The sequence below is a fragment of the Pteronotus mesoamericanus genome, unplaced genomic scaffold (genome assembly GCF_021234165.1).
Source record: "Pteronotus mesoamericanus isolate MK-2021 breed Mesoamerican mustached bat unplaced genomic scaffold, CSHL_Meso_final contig_68, whole genome shotgun sequence".
Lineage (NCBI taxonomy): Eukaryota > Metazoa > Chordata > Mammalia > Chiroptera > Mormoopidae > Pteronotus > Pteronotus mesoamericanus.
The window spans coordinates 7244260-7263258 of record NW_026555234.1 but is presented as its reverse complement, the minus strand read 5'-3'; the positions used below and the strand labels follow the sequence as shown (position 1 = coordinate 7263258).

General features: G+C 43.9%; 1 long non-coding RNA gene across 5 annotated transcripts in view; it reads left to right on the top strand.

Annotated features, from left to right (window-relative positions):
• Window positions 1-1342: 1342 nt before the first annotated feature.
• LOC129077530 (uncharacterized) overlaps window positions 1343-18999 on the top strand; it is a 35830-nt gene continuing 18173 nt past the window's right edge. For 2 of the 5 annotated variants that reach the window (XR_008529870.1, XR_008529867.1), the window contains exons 1-3: window positions 1343-1828; window positions 2119-2240; window positions 4325-4596. This is a non-coding gene — a long non-coding RNA (uncharacterized LOC129077530). Of the gene's footprint in view, window positions 1829-2118; window positions 2241-4289; window positions 4597-18999 lie in introns of all 5 variants that reach the window. The other 3 variants (XR_008529871.1, XR_008529869.1, XR_008529868.1) reach the window with 3 other exon arrangements.

The window sequence follows — 18999 nt, the reverse complement described above, 5'->3', positions numbered from 1 at the left end:
TTACAAGGTTAAGAAGGAGAAAACACGCATGCACAGCACATAGAACAGAACCTTACACATAATAGTTCTTCAGCAAAGTCAGTTTTCTTCTCCAGAAAAAGGAGAATAGATGGAACATCCTAGGCTGCTCTTTTTGAAAGAGAGTCTTGTGGGGGAACAGTTTCTTCCCAGTGTTTATGTGTAAAACAAGAATATAAAAAGGCTTCTGGTTTTGAAGTGAAGTAAATGCAGGGAAGCTTTATCTTTCAGCTCCAACCTAGCATGCTGAATTTTGCCTGGAGCAAAATTTCATGGCTGAGCTACAATCCTAGAAAATAACATTCGGAGTTTGAAGTTCCACTGTGACCTTCACATTCCAGCCCTATTTAAAGGAACATTTTAACTTTACCACGAAGTGGCATTTATGAGTCGGATGAAGTTTTTGCTGAAGGAGAAAATGGGGCCAGTAGCAAGATTAGTGCTGTATTGTATTAGTAGCTTCTCATCTGGTAGCTACTGAGAAAACCAGAGATGGTCTCTGGCAGAGAACATCGTGGAGACATCCCTGAGGCCTCCACTATAAGGAGGTACCTGCACGTAGAGATGTTGCACAAACACCACGGAGCTCTGTCCTGAGAGGTGCGCCAGATGGGAGGCCTCCGTGAAAGCCTGCTTTTCTCCCCCATACCAGGCAGGAGGGGCTGCGGTCTGACCTAGTTTATCCGTATGCCACTCAAAGTGGAGGGTCTGGGGCTCGGGAGTTTTTCACAGGCTGGAAAGCAAATGTCAGATAGCGGAGAGCGAGGGGCGGGGGGCTGGCGGGGAGAGGGAAGGCACCTCCAAAGGGCAAAAAGAAAACTGCAGAGTCAAAAATGAATAAATGCAAAGTTCAATGTTTGTAAAATTTCACATTATGTCAGCTAGCCTTCTGCCACTCAATGCACATGTACAATAAATGCATGTCATATTATGTATATATACACTGTATTTTTTATACTTTTAAGCATAACATAATATAGGTTAAACCACAAGGGGAAAAAAGTCAATAATTTATACCAAAACTAATTCAGAACTGGTTTTATAAAGCAAGATAGCTACTGTAGGACGTGACTATATTTTATTTTAATACAGTATGCAGGGGGCCTCAGGAAACAAGAGTGCCTGCATCCTCCACGGGTTTCAAACCGGCCTTGGCTGCAGGAGGCCCAGGACAATGCCTCCCCAACCAGAGACAGATTCCAGAAAAGGTCAGGTTGGAATGGCACGTTGAGTACAAAGTAAATGCGGTGACGCATCACAGATTTCACAACTGAGGAGAGTCCTGAGACCACGGCATCGCGCTTACCCACGTGGGTCAGGCGCTTCTGACTGTAGAGAGTGCAGCCTCGCGCTTCCTGTGCAGGGCCAACCAGGCCACGCTCGCTCGGGTTGGCTGTAAGCAGACCCGGGCACGTGTAAGGCCATTTAATCGGCTTCCCACTGTTGTGTGATTCCTTTTTGCAGAGGAGCTAATTCCTTGGGACTCAGCTGAGGCCAAGAGAACAGTGAGGGAGAAGGCAGGTGGCACCAAATGAAGAAAAAAGCAAGCTCCCTGGAGCAGACGACCCTCTCTGGCCTCCAGAGATGCTGAGGGAGGCTGCTTTCAGGCGGTACCTTTTCTTTATTGTTTCTCCATCTTTCACCTGGTTCTGGCAGGACACAGATTGGAGTTGGTACAGGCTGTCACAGCCTCACTCTTTGCTTAAGAGTCAGGGTAATCGTGACATGTCAAGTTTATCTGGATAAGATTTTAGAAGATTCACTTCTAACCTGAAAGCTCAGAGGAATCGCGGCTTTACCTCCAGGGATGGTGAGTCGATCCCTCTGGGTGCGGGTTGTCCTCACCAGCTGAAGCTGGGCCCGGGCGCCAGGAGTGAGGCTGAAAGTTTAATCCTTTCGCCGCCCACTTATGAACCTGATTTAACAGTAAATAGCAATATTATTATTTTTTTCATATGCACTCATTTATTTATCCATCCTTTCTTTCATATAATAAAGGAAATTGAAGAAACAGCTTCTATGGAGTGTTTACTAGTGTTGCCTTCTTTGCGAGGCAGATCCTGTTATATTCTATCCTTTATCCTCATCTCGTTCCTACAGAGCAGGTCTTATTGGCCCATTTTAGAGCCGAGGAAGCTGAAGCTCTGAGGAGTGAAGGGAACAGCCCAAAGGAACAAAATTGTGAGTTGCAGAGTGGAGATTCCAACACGTTTGTTTCGTTCGTAAGTCTTTACTCTTTTTTATAGTATAGAGTACTGCTTTTGAATATTCTTGTTGTTCTACCTCTGTTCCCTGTTATACAGTTAAAACAGGTTATGTCCTAAGAATAGGTGAGGTTTCCCTTTAGGTGCTGGGAATAAAGAGCAAACTCTCCATTCAGGCTGGCTCTTTGCACTCCGGGAACTCGCACCGTTGGGGATCTTAACAGGGGAAGAGCTGGCTGGAATGGCAAGGAGAGCGAGATCCTCGCATACCCTGCCTGCCTCGGGGCTCTGGGGAGACACAGGAGGAGGTGACTAGTTTGGACAAGGGACTTAGGAGGCCTTCGTGGTAGAAGTGGCATTTCGAATTGTACCTTAAAGGAAAGATAAGACTCTGCTAAGCAGAGCCGAGTTGAGAAGGGCCTTCTGGGAAGAGGGCTCAGGAGAAGCAGGGGCCAGGAGGCCACAGTGTGTTGCCCACATGGGGACTTGGAGTTTGTCGGGAGCCAGGGTTTGAATAGACCTCGTGGCTGAGGGGCTGCAAGGAGGTGCCCACGGGTGGACTCCCTCTTGCAAGGGCATGGGCGGGAGGAGAGGTGTGCTCAGAACCCGTCAGCCTCACCAGACACCTGTCCAAAGTATCCTGAGCGGTGGGTTACAACAGGGTCAAAGGTGAGAGTGTGGCCCACCTTCTGGACTCTGCCTCTCTGACAGGGAAATAATTCAAAAGGTGTCTTTTGTGGACAACCAGAAGGGCCACCTTTATGGGCATCCCACGGTCGGGCTCTGCCATGGGACCAAGCGTCGTTTGCGCTGAGCTTCCTACCTCAGCCTGCCCCTTGTGTGAGATTCCTGGTTTCTCATGATTCCTCAGGGCCAGCCCCGTCCGGATCCTGGGCTTCCCTCAGGAACAAGGCAGACAATTTGTTTGCATTTTGCAGAGATAGGCTGACAAAATAAAAAGATAAACACACAAAGAGGAAATCGTGGTTGGTAGAAAGTGCTAGAAAGAAAATTAAACATGAAGATGTGCCAGAGGATGCTGAGGGGTGGGCTGTTCAAGGAAAGCTTGCCTGACAGGTGGTCAAGAGAACGTTGATGTATCAATACATGTATTTAATTTCATTTGCTAATGCAGGCACTCCACATAAACTTCAAAATATTCTAAAGTGTACAGAGCAAAAGGGAGCTTTCCTTGTACTCCTGTTTTCCAGCCTCACATTTTTCTTTCCAGAAACAAAACCTAAAATCAGTTCCTGTGTATTTTTGCAGAGCTCTCCTACGTCTGTGTAAGTCTATGTGTGTGCGTCCAATAATGGCGTCCTAGATATACTGCCTGACAGATCATCATTTTCATTTTCCAATACATCTTGGAGAACTTTACTATCAGTCATAGAGCTGCCTCACTTATTTTTAGCTGGTTTCACTATATTCCCTTATATAAATATACAGGTCACAATATGTATGGTCTCCTTCCCAAATCACCAAAGCCTCAAAAACTTAGTTTTACCCCAAATTTTGACACCCAAACATATCTGGCAGCGAAACTGACTTGAAATGATACGAAACTATTTACTATAGTTTTCCATCTCCCGCTGAGCTTTCATGACGTTTGCCTCAGAAGTGTGACTATAAGTTGATCAGGGTGTAATCAGGGTCTGCTGGAGGTGGAGTACATATTATACACGGCTGTATTATTTTAGTAAAATAAAAAAGAAAAGTCTACTTTCTAAATCAAAACTGGACCAATGGGTTGTGGACAGCAGACTATGAACTTGGTTGTGTTTTATTTACCCTGCCCTCTATTGATGGGCACTTTAATTATTTCCAACATTTCTTCTTACAAACAATGCTAATACATGCATGATTCTACACCTGTGTGTATTATTGGTAAGGAAAATTATTCAAAGAAGAATTCCACTCATCTAAATGTTTTTATATTTATATTTATATTTATATTATTTATATTTATACTTCTGCTCAGTTTTACCAAACTGCTCATACGCTCCTGCCAGCATTATTTAAGAGCGTCGGTTTTTTCCTGTCTGCCTGTTTTTCATGCCTTTGGAGTATCTTCCACCCCCTGTCATTCCCTGCTTCCTTAGCTGGAACTCTCCATCAGCCAGGGCTGCCTGCTCCTGATTTGATGAAACTTGCTGACAATGAAAACCACAAGGGCTTCATGATAAGAGAGGAGCCAACGGGGCTGAGCCTTGTTGGAGTATCACGTGGATGTGGCCGCAGCTTCATTCTCAGAAGACGGGCAACCCAGGCACACTAGATGAAGTTGAATGATGAAATTATGTGACGGATTCTTTGTGCAACATGCCAAATACTATGGAGCAATACCATTGCTGGTTACTGATATTTATCTGAGGTGAAATGATTGTGTCATTTATTGTTTTAACAATGACAAGATTACCTTGGGTGAACTGGGATTGTTAAATCAGATCCCAAGTCCATGGCTGTGTGGACAGCAAAGCTTACTGAGAACCTGGGTATAAATCCTGGCTCTGCGGCCTAGTAGCTGTGTGAATTTAGGCAAGTTACTTGACTGTTCAGAGATCTGGTTTTCTCATTTGCTTGTTTATAGTAATAATGCACACATTGCATTACTGTGATTATTATTATTAGGATAAGTAAGAAGAGTGGATATAAGATACCGAGTGTATAGTGGGTTCTCATTAAATGGCTGGGTTTCATTTTGATATCCTAAGCCATGGGGCTTTCAGAGGCCTGTTAATATTTTAATTCTCACAATAAAGCCAAGAGCCTACGGCATTTAGATCTGTTGGAAAGACTGACTGGATCACGGCTTGGACTGAATGAGTAAGTCTTAAAGAGAGGAAACACTGGGCGAGCAAGGGACACAGCGTGGCTGCCGGCTGGCCTGACTGTCTAGGAAGCAGGCACTAAGTGACTTAGTCTGAAAGTGAGCAGGCCTGCAGTAGGGTCTTCAGCATGAGTGTGCCTCAAGGCAGGGCAAGGTCTGGGTGCAGCCTCTGAGAGGGACAGAACCAAAGGGTGCTTTCTCAGGCAAGCCCATCTGGCTGTCTTAGTTATTCTGAAATGTGAGAACACTTACCCCGGTCCCGGTACCATCCATTATTTCTACCTATGAGTTCTCAATGAATGAATGTAAAGCAGGGATTATCCTCCCCATGAAGCCATTTTTCATAATGTTAGGCATCACCACTCAATTTATATTAAATAACTGGATGCCTCACCTTCACCCTCAAGTCCTGAGTCACAGAAACAAGTTTGTGTGTCTTGAGCACACGTACCAGTTCTTTGCCCTGGAACTGAAGGGAAATAACATCGGTGGGTGTCTTCTTTAACCAGCTTTCGTGTGCTGGCTGAACAGGTGCTCAGGGAAGCCAAGCTGATGAGAGTCACATCTCACCTCTGCTACCACCAAAGCAACTGTGTGGCTTTGGACAAGTTACAGAAATTCTCCATCCCTCCCTATACTGCTCTGTAATTGTACAGAGCATGATGATAACATTACTAACAGCCTCAAGGAGTGGTTATGAGGATTAACCAAAAAAAAAAAAAAAAAAGAGGCAGAACAAAATATGCAATGAACTTAGAACAGTGTCTAGCTGTCTAGCATGTGATAAGCACTGAGTAAATGTTAGATGATACTATTCATTCCCCAGTCATTATCCATGATGGGGGAGAGAGACAACATCAAGTAGTCACCTTGACGCATGTCAAAGGGCAGCTTGGGTGGGCCTGTGAGGATCAGGAGACACATCTAGGGGAGGGTGTAATAAGGGAGGGGTGGGGAGAGTGTTCTAGGCTGAGGGAATAGCACATGAGTGTCAAAGTCCTGGGGCTGAAGTCGGAGGGCATGCTGGACAAGAGCCAGCATAGCTCCAGTGCAGAGGAAAGAAAGGCAGCAGATGTGGTTACCATCCGCTTTGTACAGGTGAAAACAAGGCACGGCTCACCCATATCACCATGTGGGAGGGCGTGAAAAGTGCTACCTGCAGCCTAGGATCAACTCCCAAACTCTCTCACACTTACTGCCCTGCTCCATGCTGAACTTTCTGCAGGGAGAAAAAGAAGCTGTCTGGGGTGTTGTGGATTAGCTTGTGGTTTCAGTGGTAAGGAAGCTCCTGGGTGCATTGTTTCTTAATATCAACAGGGCACCAAAAGTGCAGAGCAGAAGCCAAATGGTGCTCCCCCACCCATCTACCGCCCTTGCACAACCAACGCACAATGGAGCCTTCGGAACTGCATGGCACTTACATTTACGTTTGGGATTCTTTTTTCCAATTTTTTCTCAGATGACTTTTTAACTTGTCAGATCTTTTTTTTCAAAAATGTGATGACAACTCCACCTACTAGAAAAAACAGACCGTGTGTTGAAAAAGCAAACATATACACATACACAAGAGTCCTTTATCATCTATTACTACCTCGCTTTATAACCTGGAGAGAGTCTCTAATTGCTGCCCTCCCAACCCCACCAGCCCAGTGGTACTTCAGGGAACTTAATAGATGGCTGTGAGATTCTGGCGCAGGTGTGGCCCTTCCCTCCTCTCCACCATGCGCAAAGGCACACCTCTTTGCATACATTTCTCTGAGGCTGCATGTCCCAACAAGTCTGCCCCTGGATCCCTTCTCTATTCTCAGTGTTCTTCTTCTAGGCTCTCTCTATCTTAATTCTTGATTTCTATGTTGACCATCAACCCTTCTTTAGGGACATCAACATGACCAGTAACTGTACGAAGAGCAGCAGTCTGAGGATAGAAATCTTGCTTGCATAGCCTGCCTGTACCACTTAGTGGCTCTGTGATCTTGGGTACATTATTTATTCTTTCTAAGCATCAGTTTCTTCTTTGGAATACTACCTATTGCTCAGATTTTTTGTAAGGATTAATGAGTTCAGGCAGCAAAGTGTCTGGCATGCGGATGAGAGTTGCAATTATTAATGACTGCCCCTGTGTCTCATATCCGCTGTCCATAAACTGAGGATGCTAGATGAGATGACCGACCACTAGTGCTTTCTAGGTAACAAGGTTTCTGATTCTCAGCCACCAACCTACCCAACCCCTTGGGCTCTCCATTAACAGTCTCCCTCCAGCTCCATCTCTGTCTCTTCCAAAGACAACAGACTTAGCTCGGGTCATTGAAGGACCGATTTGTTTAGAGACTTGATAGGTGCTAGTAGTGCTTTCTCAGCAGCAAGACGGAAATGACCCATGGCAAGAAAAAAACATGGATTCTGAAACTGTAAATGCTAAGTCCCAAGGGAGGACATGTCTTCCTGAATCATAGAGCTGGGAAAGAGGTGACCTTTCAGGAGTTGGTTCAGAGGAGAGTAGGCTGTAGGAGTATTTGAGAGTATTGAACATCCCTTTGGGATTTGCTCCCAAATCCCTCCAGTGGCCCACTGGACTATTTTCAGCCTGAGATTCAGGTTTCATTAACATCACTGAGGACTCCTCTGGGCCTCCTGTTCACTGCAAAGAAACGAGCCTCTCACAGGAAGGCAGGGCACAGTGATGGGGAGAGATTCAGCTTTGGTGCCAGGGCACACAGGCCTCTGCCCATCCCAGCTCTGCAACTTGCCTGCTGTGTGGGCTTGGGCAGATGGCTGAATCTTTGTATTCACCATTTCCCTAATTTATACATCTGAGAATAATATTAGATATTTCTTCGAGGTGTTTTAAAGGTTTTACAATACACTGGCAGCAATATGTGTTCACAACAATCATGCAAGGTAGAAAGATAGGTTTTGTATACATTGATATGGTTCGGACAGCATCATAAATGAAATACTTAGCATCCCTGGCCAGTACCCAGGTTGGTTAGAGCATTACCCCAGTATGCCAAGGTTGTGGGTTCAATCCCTACTCAGGGAATATACAAGAATCAACTGATGAGTGCCTACATTAGTAGAACAACAGATCAATGTTTCTCTTTCCTTCTTTTCTTCTTTCTCTAAAATCAATAAATAAAAATTTTTTAAAAATTAAATACTTAGAAAGCATGAGAAAGCAGAGTGTATAATGATTGCACGCATGGCCTGATTAAAATTTGGCTTCTACCACTTACTAGCTGTCACCTTGGGTGAGTCTCATGAGCTCTCAGTGCCTTGGTATTTTCATCTGTAAAATAGATATAATAATACCTACAGTTTTGAGTATTAAATGAGCTAATTTACATAGAACAGCAGCTGACATATGAAAAGTACTGTATACGATACCAATTTTTTTGTAGGTCTAATAGAGTATGAGGTGAAATAGAGTATGGGTAGAATTTGAATTTGAATGATCAACCCCAACAATGTCAAGAGTATGGATCAGCCTTGTAATTTCTTGTCTGTCTTTCCTTTCATGGTTATAAAATAGCTGCTGTCACAGCTCCAAGTGTCAATGTTTCATACAGTACAACCCTGAGCAGGAAGGCGAAAAGTGAGAGCCCATGGGCTTTCTCCTCAGTAACATGTTTCTTTTTATCCCCAGAAATCCTACCCCTTATCTCTCCTTAGCCAGATTTGGGTGACTGGCTAGTGTGAACAGGATTATATAAAATAAACAAATTTTGATTTTTCTTCTGGAACTGGGCAAATTACTTCCAGAATCAAATGAAAATACTGTTAGCAAAGAAAGGGGGAATGTTTTTTTGATAGCCAACTAACAGCATTGAATACATCTTTATTTTAGAAATAATTATACAGAATTCAGACAGTAAGTGAGTTGGCCAAGGCCACATGTCCTGGAAGCATCAGATTCTGGACTGGAACATAGGTTTTCTGAGCCCATATTGCTTTGTTCATTACCATTTATTATTTTATCTTTGACTAGAAAGATCTATGAATATATAGTGTATTATCTTGGGGTTAAGGCATTATAGACCCCTGTTGTAAAATGTAAATGAAATTTTAAGAAAGAGAAATAGAAACTTCAGATAGAATCTTCAAGTCTGGAATCATGAAGTAATTCATTCAAAAAGCAATTTTTAGGTAGGCAATATCTTCACTTACTCATCTGTCTATCCATCCATCAATTCATCCATCCATGCAAATATCCAAATATCCAAACATCCATCCATCCGTCCATCCAGATCCCTTCCTTTCATTCATTCATCATGCCTTCTTCCATTCTTTTCTCCGTACATCCTTCTAGGTATCTACCTTCTTTCTCTCTACCTGAACAATTTTACCTCCTTCTTTCCCCCTCTGTCCTTCCTTTTCTTCCTTTTGGTTACCCATACACCGAGTCCCACTTACTGACTACCTCTTTGTGTTAAGTGTTGGAGAATATAACAGTGAAAAGAGCCTACTATTTGCCTCCAATAAGTTCACATTCTATTTGAAGAGCAGGAAATTCCAATATGGCATATGCAGTATTAACTAGAGTTTCCAATCCCTGTGTCCGATGTCCAGGTCTTAAGTGGCCTTCCCAGCTGAGCAGACGAGAAGTAGTCCTGAGACCAGCAGGGCTGTGCAGGTTGCATAGCGCATAAGCCTTGGGCCCAGAGGAGCCCTCTGTTCTAATGCAGCTCTTCTGACATCAGCATAGTGTCTTTGGGATGAGCAAAAACTCGTGCAGTTCTTCAGATGTTTTAAAACACCAAGTACATTTTGCAAAGCATTCTCCCCTGAATATTTAAAATTATGTTTTATTTAAGGGAAATGACTTTCATAAATTTCTGACCCATTTGAGCTTTATATCACAGTAATATTCTTTAAGAGCCAATTCATGTCCAATAAGGCTTTCCACCTTGTTTAATGACTTTTTAAAATTCTCTTTTTTTTTTGCAATCAAAACTGTATAAGCCAATTTGAATGCCAAAGGGTTCAAGTTCAGTTCAGAGTGCTGAAATAGGAATTCTGAGGGAATTTTAAGTTGGTAAAATGAGTTCTGTTCATCTGTATTCAACTCCAGTGATTAACCCACTGCAAGTGGACTTACCATGGACACCACTGGAGGTTCGAATAACTGGGCTTTTTAGTGAATAGTTAAAAACAAAGTAGGCACATCCTGCCTTATACATATCTGACTTGTTCTAAGCAGAGAAACTGGGCTTATGTTTCTAATTCTGAGCAACTGAGAAGGAAGAAAGGAAAACCAATTATTCTAGTCTTTATTACATTTTGTTTCAATCTGATCTCATTTAATATCTATAACAGTCCAGGGAGGTAGATGTTATCTCCATTTTACTAATGAGGAAACTCGGGCTCAGAGAGTTAAATCAGTTAACTGAATTCACACGCCAGGGAATGGCAGAGAGGTTTTTGGGTCTTCTGAACTTGCGCTTCATGGTCTTCTGGGGTTCATTTCTTTCTGTGCCTTCCTCGCCCCTGAACTCTTGCTTGGGTATGGCTGAGAGTGTCCTCCAGGGCAGTGTAGCAAGTACTGGACATGAACGCGTTACTTCACTTAATCCCCCCCGTGACCCCCCTTTATAGGTCTAGGAAATGAAGTCTCCAAAATGTAAACAACCTGCTCCAAGTGACAGAGCAGAGCCAGGCAGACTTGGGTTTGAATCCTGCCTTTGCCACTCCATTAGTTTCTCGAGGCGGCGATAACAAATGACCCTAAACTTAGTGGCTTCGAACAACAGGAATCTATTCTTGCATAGTTCTGGGGGCCTGAAGACTGACATCCAGTTGTCAGCAAGGCTGTGCTCCCTTTGGAGGCTCTGGGGGAGAATCTTGTCCTTTCCTCTTCCTGCCTCTGGCTGCTGTTGGCGTTCCCTGGCTGGCGGGCCCTCTTTCTCTGCTCCATTTGCATGTTGTCTTCAATTCTATGTGTCTTCTTCTCTGTGTGTTTCTTACTAGGACAGTTGTCAAGTGATTTAAGGCCCACCCAGATAGTCTCAGGGATCTCCTCATCTTGGTTATCTTGACTTGATCACATCTGCAAAGATTCTTTTTCCAAATTTGGTTATATTCACCAATTCTGGAGGTTAGGTATAGACATATCTTTTTGTGGAGACCACTTAATAGCTGATGATTTTGGAAACTAAACTCATTAAACTCATAAACTGCCTTAGTTTCTTTTTCTGGAAAATGATAATATCAACAGCTCCTAGCCCATAGCATTGCTGTGACAGGTAAACAGTAGGATTAGTCTTTTGAGTCATTTCAGCATCGAGTCTACTCAGTGTAAATGATCCTTATTGCGTATCACATCCATGTCACAATAACAGGGTTTTACAGCAACACAGCCTCACAGGCAGGTGAAAGGTGTCTTTTATTATGCAAATGAGGTGAACTAACACTTTACAAATCAAAATTAACTCCCAAATTTTGACCCAGAATGCTCTCCTTTCTTGAACTCTTCTCTGCCCCTTCCACTGGGCAAGATTAGGGAACCATCTTACAAGCTCAGTCACTGTTCAGGAGGTATTTTCCCTCAGGAAGAGTCTTCTGCCTGCAGACTTGAAAGGTGACAAAAGCTTTTTCCTGAACTTGTCTGGGGCTAATCCACAGATAAATGCTCCTGACTCACGTCACCACCTACAAACCCACGGCACAGCCTCGCTTGTATGGGCAAGTATGGGGGTTCAATGACGAGGAGCATTTTGTTTTACAAACTTTTGACAACAAAGGCAATTTCTAAGAAAGGTGGATCTGTGTCCTGGTAGGTCAGTGTGAGTCACCTCTGTAGCTCAAGTTACTGGGTTCATAGCAGCTACAAATTGCCCCAACCTCTTCTTCTCTGCTCTTTCAGACCTCTCTTTTCTTTCTCCCTTTGCTTCCTGTTTTTCTTGTCATTCATTAAGCCCTTCTCAACACTCCCTCCTTAGCCAGGACCTGGATTAGTCCCAGGGGGTACACGATATGAATTCATGTTCTAGAGGAAAGAGAGGAACAGAGACAAATGGGTCACCGTCTGGTGTTGCAAAATGGAGGATGTAGAGAGTTCTGGGGCAATATAGCCTTTGGAACATGGGTGATGTCTGGGGAAAAGAGGAGGATTTGGCACTGGCTCACACAGAATGTGGTGTTTGAGTTTGGTCTTGAAGGATAGAGGCAAATAAGGTGGAGGTAACTGTGTACAAAGCTCAAAGGCTCAAAGGTAAAAGAGTAAATGCTCCAGGTTTAGGGAGTGTTGGGTCTTTTGATACAACAAGAGTACAGGACCATAACAGGGACCAGAACCTGGAGGAAGGACCAAGTATGTCACACTGAAGTCAAAGGCTATCACCAAAGAGTCTGAAGCCACAGAGGGGCAGGGACATGATCTAAGTTCTAGAAATATCTGCCTGGCCTTCATGGAGGGGATGGATCTCAAGGGAGCTGGCCTAGAGTCAAGGAGACCAGTGATGATGTTCTTGACTATTTTATGTGTTTACTCTATGCCAGGTATTATTCTAAGCATTTAAAATACATATCTACTAGTTTAGCCTTCACAACAACCTTAGAAGGAATGAATTCCTTCATCTGGCAAAGAAAGAATAAAGAACTTGTCCACGGTCACCCAGATAATGCATAGCAGAGCTGGAATTTGCACCTGGAGGGCTAGCTGCAGAAATTGAGGTCCTGGGTAGGTCCAAGGCAGAGAAGGAAAAGAAGAGGTGGAAGTTCTAGGACTTGGAGCTCGATTGGTGAGGAAATGTGGGCTGTATCCCACCCAGGTTTCAGACTTGGCTGTATGATGTGCTCTTCCCTCACACTTGTCTCCATGCACTCTGTTACCTAAGCAAGTGCTTTGCAACCAATTCCCCCACGCCTGAGCTCCTTAAATTGAGGGGGGGAGGCGGTATCTGTGACTAGTTTACACAGTGGTTTAACTTCCAGACCCTGGAGGAAGATTGTTGGGTTCACATTTCTGTTTCCCCCTTTTGAAGTTCCCAGCCATGCAGAACATGACTGGTAGACCAGCAATATCTACTTATTAGGAATTCAGAATCAGGTACCACCCCAGACTTTCTTAATCAGGATCTGCATTTTACTGGTTGGTTCTGAGCACACAAGTTGATTTCCAGGTGCATAATGTTTGAGAGGTGATGTTCTTTCTGCGTGACTTTGAGCAAATTATGTTACTTCTCTCAATCTATGTTTCTTCATCTGTAAAGTGGGAAATAATAGTATTTTTCATGTTATCTGGAAGAATACTTATTAATTGTTTAGTTCAGGAGCATAGAGCGAACCTCAAAAAATGGCTTATGTTTACTGTCATTTAGTTCCAACTAGAAGGCCTACTATTTGCATGCCACCTTACAGGTTACAAAGCACAATTCTGTCACTTTAGTTGGTCTTTACAACAATCCTGTGAAGCAGATGAGGAAACTGTGAGATGGTGTGCTGGGCCCAGAACTAGACTTCAAAGCGTAGCACAAATGTTCCATTTTCAAAGAGAATCAGACACAGTTACATAGTTTACTTTATTATTTTTGGACAGAGCCACCTTTACAGTGGAGAGGAAAAGGAGGTAAGTCTGCCAAACTCCTGTTTTAAGTCAGCAGACTTTTGGACACTTTCTCAATAGCCCATCAGCCTGTCAAACCAAATGACCCAGAAACCCTTACTGGTGTCTTTGGAACTCCAGATCCATCTCCACCTCTATCTCCCCTTCTGTGCCTCAGGAGCCTGACCTACATGGACCGTATCCAGGGGTTCTCTCGCCCTCAATTCTGTGCAGGTTTCTGTGACAGGGAGCCTTAGCAGATGGTGGTGGTGGGAAGTGAATGATGAGGGGGTATTTGTTCCCTCAATCCCTTTCTTGCAGGTTGCTCAGCATTAGCTGCATCCTTGAGGCCACAGCTGGGCAGTTCTCTCCATATAATTACTTTTCCTGTGGTCCAGTATCTGCTCTCAAATGTGTCCTTTCAGACCTCCCATTGCTGGCAGCTCTCTCCTGTGTAAGCCCTGGGTACTCAAACAGCATCCCTTATCTTCTTTCCCCTCTCTAACCCTCACCTATTACATGCTTCTGCTATGACCTGTTTCAATGATCTGTCTGTTCCCTGCCATGACCTTAACTTATAAGATGGTGGTAGAGGGCACCTCCATTTTCCAGAGGAAGAGCTGAGTCTCAAGAGAAGGAAGTCATGCATCCACTGTCAGAGAGCTAGTTACTGATTGTCCTGATCTAGAACCCAGTCACATGAGTCCAAGTCGACATGTGTGCGTCATTGACTCTCCCTCAAACACAATGTTCTGCCCGAACATATGTTTCTTTAAATGGGTGCCCTCTTTCTAGACCATCTTCCAATTCATTCCCTAAATACCACATACATTAAAAAGACACAGCTTCCATGAAGCCTTTAAAGACTGATCCAAGCAGAAGTTCATCTTTCTTACTTCTGAGAACCCATTTACATAAAATAACACACCTGATACCTATATAAAAAACAAAATGTGCTCGCATCTGTTGGTAGGGTTCTCTTTATATATTACTTTTACATATGTTAAAGTCCTGAAATTTGACTTTAGTAGGTGTGTATTATTATACACATTTTATAGATGAGTAAAATGAAGAGGAACAAGTTTTTTTGTGTGATTTTCTCCAAGATTATTCAGCTAGTAAATGGTATTGCTGACAGTAGACCAGTAATTTTTAATCATAAATCTTGCTGTAGAGCAAGAGAAAGAGGAGGTACAAACTTTGGGACTGGGTATTTCTGGAACTCTGCTAGACTAACTCACTCATTAATGACATGATCTATGGCCTTGATTCCCGAAAAAATAATGGAAATTTGCCAATATAATTTAGTGGGAAGAGGAGCTGTTGAAATTGGTACAATCTTGGGCTCAAATCTGGGTTAGCCACTTATCAGCTAATTAAGGGGCAACACCTCTTAGGCTAGTCCCTTCTCTGTATTGTAGGGTTTTAATATCAATATGATAGACTAAAATTTTCCCCCAAATATCCATTTACCTCTTCCTCCTTGGGAACAGAGAATTGACATGCAGAACACAGACATTTTCCAGCCATTCTGATAGCCTACAACAAAGTATTGGCCCATAATATAAATGCTAACTTTCCATATGTCCCATTTTGGGTTTTTTTTTTAAAAAAGACAACTAGGTGCGTACCCTTTGCCCTCATACTTTGTCCATTCATCTCCTTGCTGGGTGTAATGCCGGCATAATGGCTGGAGCTAAAGCAGTCATTTTGGGTAATAAGGAAACCTTGAGAATAGAGGTCATACGCAGAGGAGCCTGCATCCTTGAAAAATTTTTGGAGCAAAGTAACATGTTAACCCACTTTCTGTCTTGGGACTTATGATGAGAGAGGAATAAACTTTTGTCTTAAGCCACTATTATGTTGGGGAGTATCTCTTACCTTTAGCCAAATCTCACCTTAATTGTACAATACTTCCCATTTAGGGTCTTTTTAAGTACTGGATATATTTTGTTCAGTGTTCCTGACACATGGTAGGCACCCAATAAGTACTCGCTGTTGGCATGATAGTATCACCCAGTTTGGCAATATTACACATATAGTAAATTATTGAGAATTATATTAAATAAAATTCATGTTCCAGGGTAAGCCTTGGCTGAAAAGTTATTTTATGTTGTTCTTCATGGAAAGACCAGAAGAGAGTCCGGCAGCCTTAGGCCGTGTGCGTCCCGCGCTGGATGACGGAGGCGATGCCCGTGACAGACCAGCTTCCAGGGCAGGTCGGCCTTTGAGGCGATTTTGCCTCCTTTTCCGATCCTGGTTGGCCAGATATGGTGGCAGGAGGCTGGGGTTCAGAACCCCAGTGTTCCACCATGCTTTGGCTTTATGGCCATAGGGATAACTCTAGCTGAGTTGACCACCCAGCTCAGCCTAGAAGAGAAAAGCGGAGGCCCCGGCCTAGACGGGGGTGAATGGGTGGGACACTGGAGGCGGCACTTAGATGACTCCAGTCCTCTGAAGCCTCAAGTGGGGTCACCCTCTCCTTTACCGTCCCTTGTTAGCGCCCAGACAGACTATTTCAGAGAGAAACTGCAAAATTCATGATTCAAGGATCTCACGCTGATTTGCCCTACTCGTGCTCAGTTTTGGGAGCCTGCTAAAATGATGAAATGTGGACTAAATATTCATTAAAGCCCACCTTGTATGTGATGTGTGGCTTCAGCCCCCTGTATGGGGTACTTCCTTCATCTTCATCCTCAGTGCCATTGTACATCAAGTACTGTTGTTCCCCTATAAGAGACTGGAAGAACGGAAGCTAGGAGTGGTAAGCAGATCACCCAAGCAGTGAGTAAGGAGCAGAACTGGAAATCACGCCAAATTCTAATTTTAAATCCTGTGCTGATTAAAATTCAAGTCTCGGTAAACCCTTGAAAAGATCAGTTTGTAAGAACCACCTTCTCCCCCCTTGAGGAAGCTGCAATTTCTCTCTTTCCTATGACTAGATGGGAAACGATGGGTGTCTGATCCTCTCCCCTCCCTGAAGGCACCGGCTCTACCCCTTCGTCTAGCCCCAACAAGTTCCAGATAGTTAGCAAAGCTACCCACCCTGAATCGGAAGGTCTGCGGGCCTGTGACCAGGCTGGCATTCAGGGCCGCATCCTGCCCTTTATCCCATTCTAGCTTTAGTAGGATCATTGCCGTCGCCACCTGACGGGGATCCACAGAGCTGCCCTCCTGCTACAGGGGAGGGAAGGAGTGATCAGATAGTGAACTGTCTTACTGAGGGCACGTGACCGAGCATGTGAGAGGCAAACTACCTGTTTAACAAGTTTCTCAGAAGGAAAATCTTGTAGTAGCTGATTACTTCTGAAAAGGCTGAAAGTCTCTTTCTGAGCCTAGGCCTGAAGACAGAGCATCTGAGTTCTCATGATGAACTCATAGAATATCTACTGTGATGTATTTCGGGGCAATGCGGTCGAATGAGAAAAGGGGCACCCTGCCCGCCCCGCCCCATGTTCCTGCTCTTTGGCATTATCTCTGCAGCTCCTTCCAGCAACGGGTGCCCTCTTTTCTTGTAGTCTTTGGATCTGGGCTGACCTGGTGAGGTGTCTTGGGCAATGGATGTGGCAGAAGTTCGGAAGCGCCAGCTCCAAGCTTTTGCTCACTTTCCTTTGGGACCTTGCCCAGCCCTGGGTAAAGCAGCTGAGGCCTGCCTGTCCCAGGCTGGGCAACCCTGCAGAACAGAGACAAACCATTGCAACCAGGGCCACGCTGAGCTGTCGACTCAGGAGCCACATTCACAGTCACTGTTCCAAGCCTGAGCTTAAACATTGATACAATATTTACAGTGATTAAATCCGAGCTTTGGGGTGATTGAGTATAAAGCAACAGCTGATACCAATGTGCTGATGGAAACATTTTTATAAGAGATGGTGCTTGCCAAGCACACTGTCCAGGGCCAAGTACTGTGCCAGGGACTTGTACCCTTTCTCTCAGTTTATCTTCGCAGCCATAGAAACTACCATTTTATTGAATATTTACTTGCTACCAGATAGTGTGTGCTTTATGTAAAATAACAATTTAATCTGTATGCCTATCATATGAGATTCATCTTATTATTTCCATTTTACACATAATGAAAATGATTCTCAGGGAGGTCAGGTGAATTAACTAAGCTAAGGTCACAGCTGAAAACTAGCAGAGTTAAAAGCTGACCTCAGGTCTGACCTGAATCTAATACCTGTGCCTGCTTCCCTTGGGGTTTCCACTCCCCTGACCAGCTTTCAAGAGAGCACTTCTCTGCCTTATTCTTAAGGAAGATGTCCAGGGAGCTTAAATAGCTTGTCTAAGAGCACCCACCTAATAAATGGAAGAGAGGAGTTTTGAACCTAAGACTCACCGGCTCCAAACCTGAATTCACGGAGGTTCATTATTAAGAAATATATCCTAAATAGAGAAGAATGTGTTTATATCTGTGTTAGGATCATGCTATTTCTTTGTTTTAGAAACATGTTCTGTTCTGTTTGAATGTGTTTTAAAAGTTATGTTTTGCAAATCCCAAATTGTAACAGAAAGCAGGTTGTAAAGGAACTAGTGAGAGTTATTGCCCAGAAAAACCAGCTGGGAAGCATTTCAATGTCAATCTTATTATTGCTTTTAAATTAGCAGTGACTTCAAAAGCCTTTGAAGTAGCTGGCAGGGAAAGCCTGCACTGGGGAAAACAATCACTAGAGGGTATTCTCAGCAGGCATGTGCTTTATAAATGTTCTTCCTCGTTATTTCTTGGCACTCAGAAAGGTTGGCAAGGAGGTAGACGGATCTTAGCAGGAAGCTTCTAGCTGACATGGATTGCCAGGAAGACCCAATTAGCCTGTCCCTCTCAGTAGCAAATGCCCAAGCAGAGGGAATAAATTATTTGTGACAGTAGCCAAGGCTGCTGACAACTTCAGAGACCACCCGTGAGGTCTTTCCATGAGTAGAAAGCTGAGTAGAAGGCCCTAAGAGGCCCTCACTCCAGGGGCCTGATGGATTCCAATCTGAGACCAGAGCTAAGTTAAATTAAATGGAGGTTCAGAACATCTGAAAAATGAGTGTCAAGAAATTCCTGTCTTCCACTCTGAATCTCCATCTAAGACCTCGACGGACCGTCCTCCAAGGCTGGGTTCAGAGTTCGCCTCTTTGAAAATTCTGACATGTTCTGGGACTTCTTTCCATCCAAATAGAATTCACCCATTTGTCTGAATGTCTATCCGTCCATCCGTCCATCCATCCAACCATCTATCCATCCATCCATCCATCCATCCATCCATCCATCCATTCATCCTTCCTTCCATCCAACATTTGATAACTTTCTACTTTACACCTGATGTTACTAGGCCTTGGGGATACTACTTGTCTTAAAGTAGATGAGGTTCCCCTGATACTCATGATACTCAAGTCTTGGGAACAGTGTAGAGACCACCCAGTGG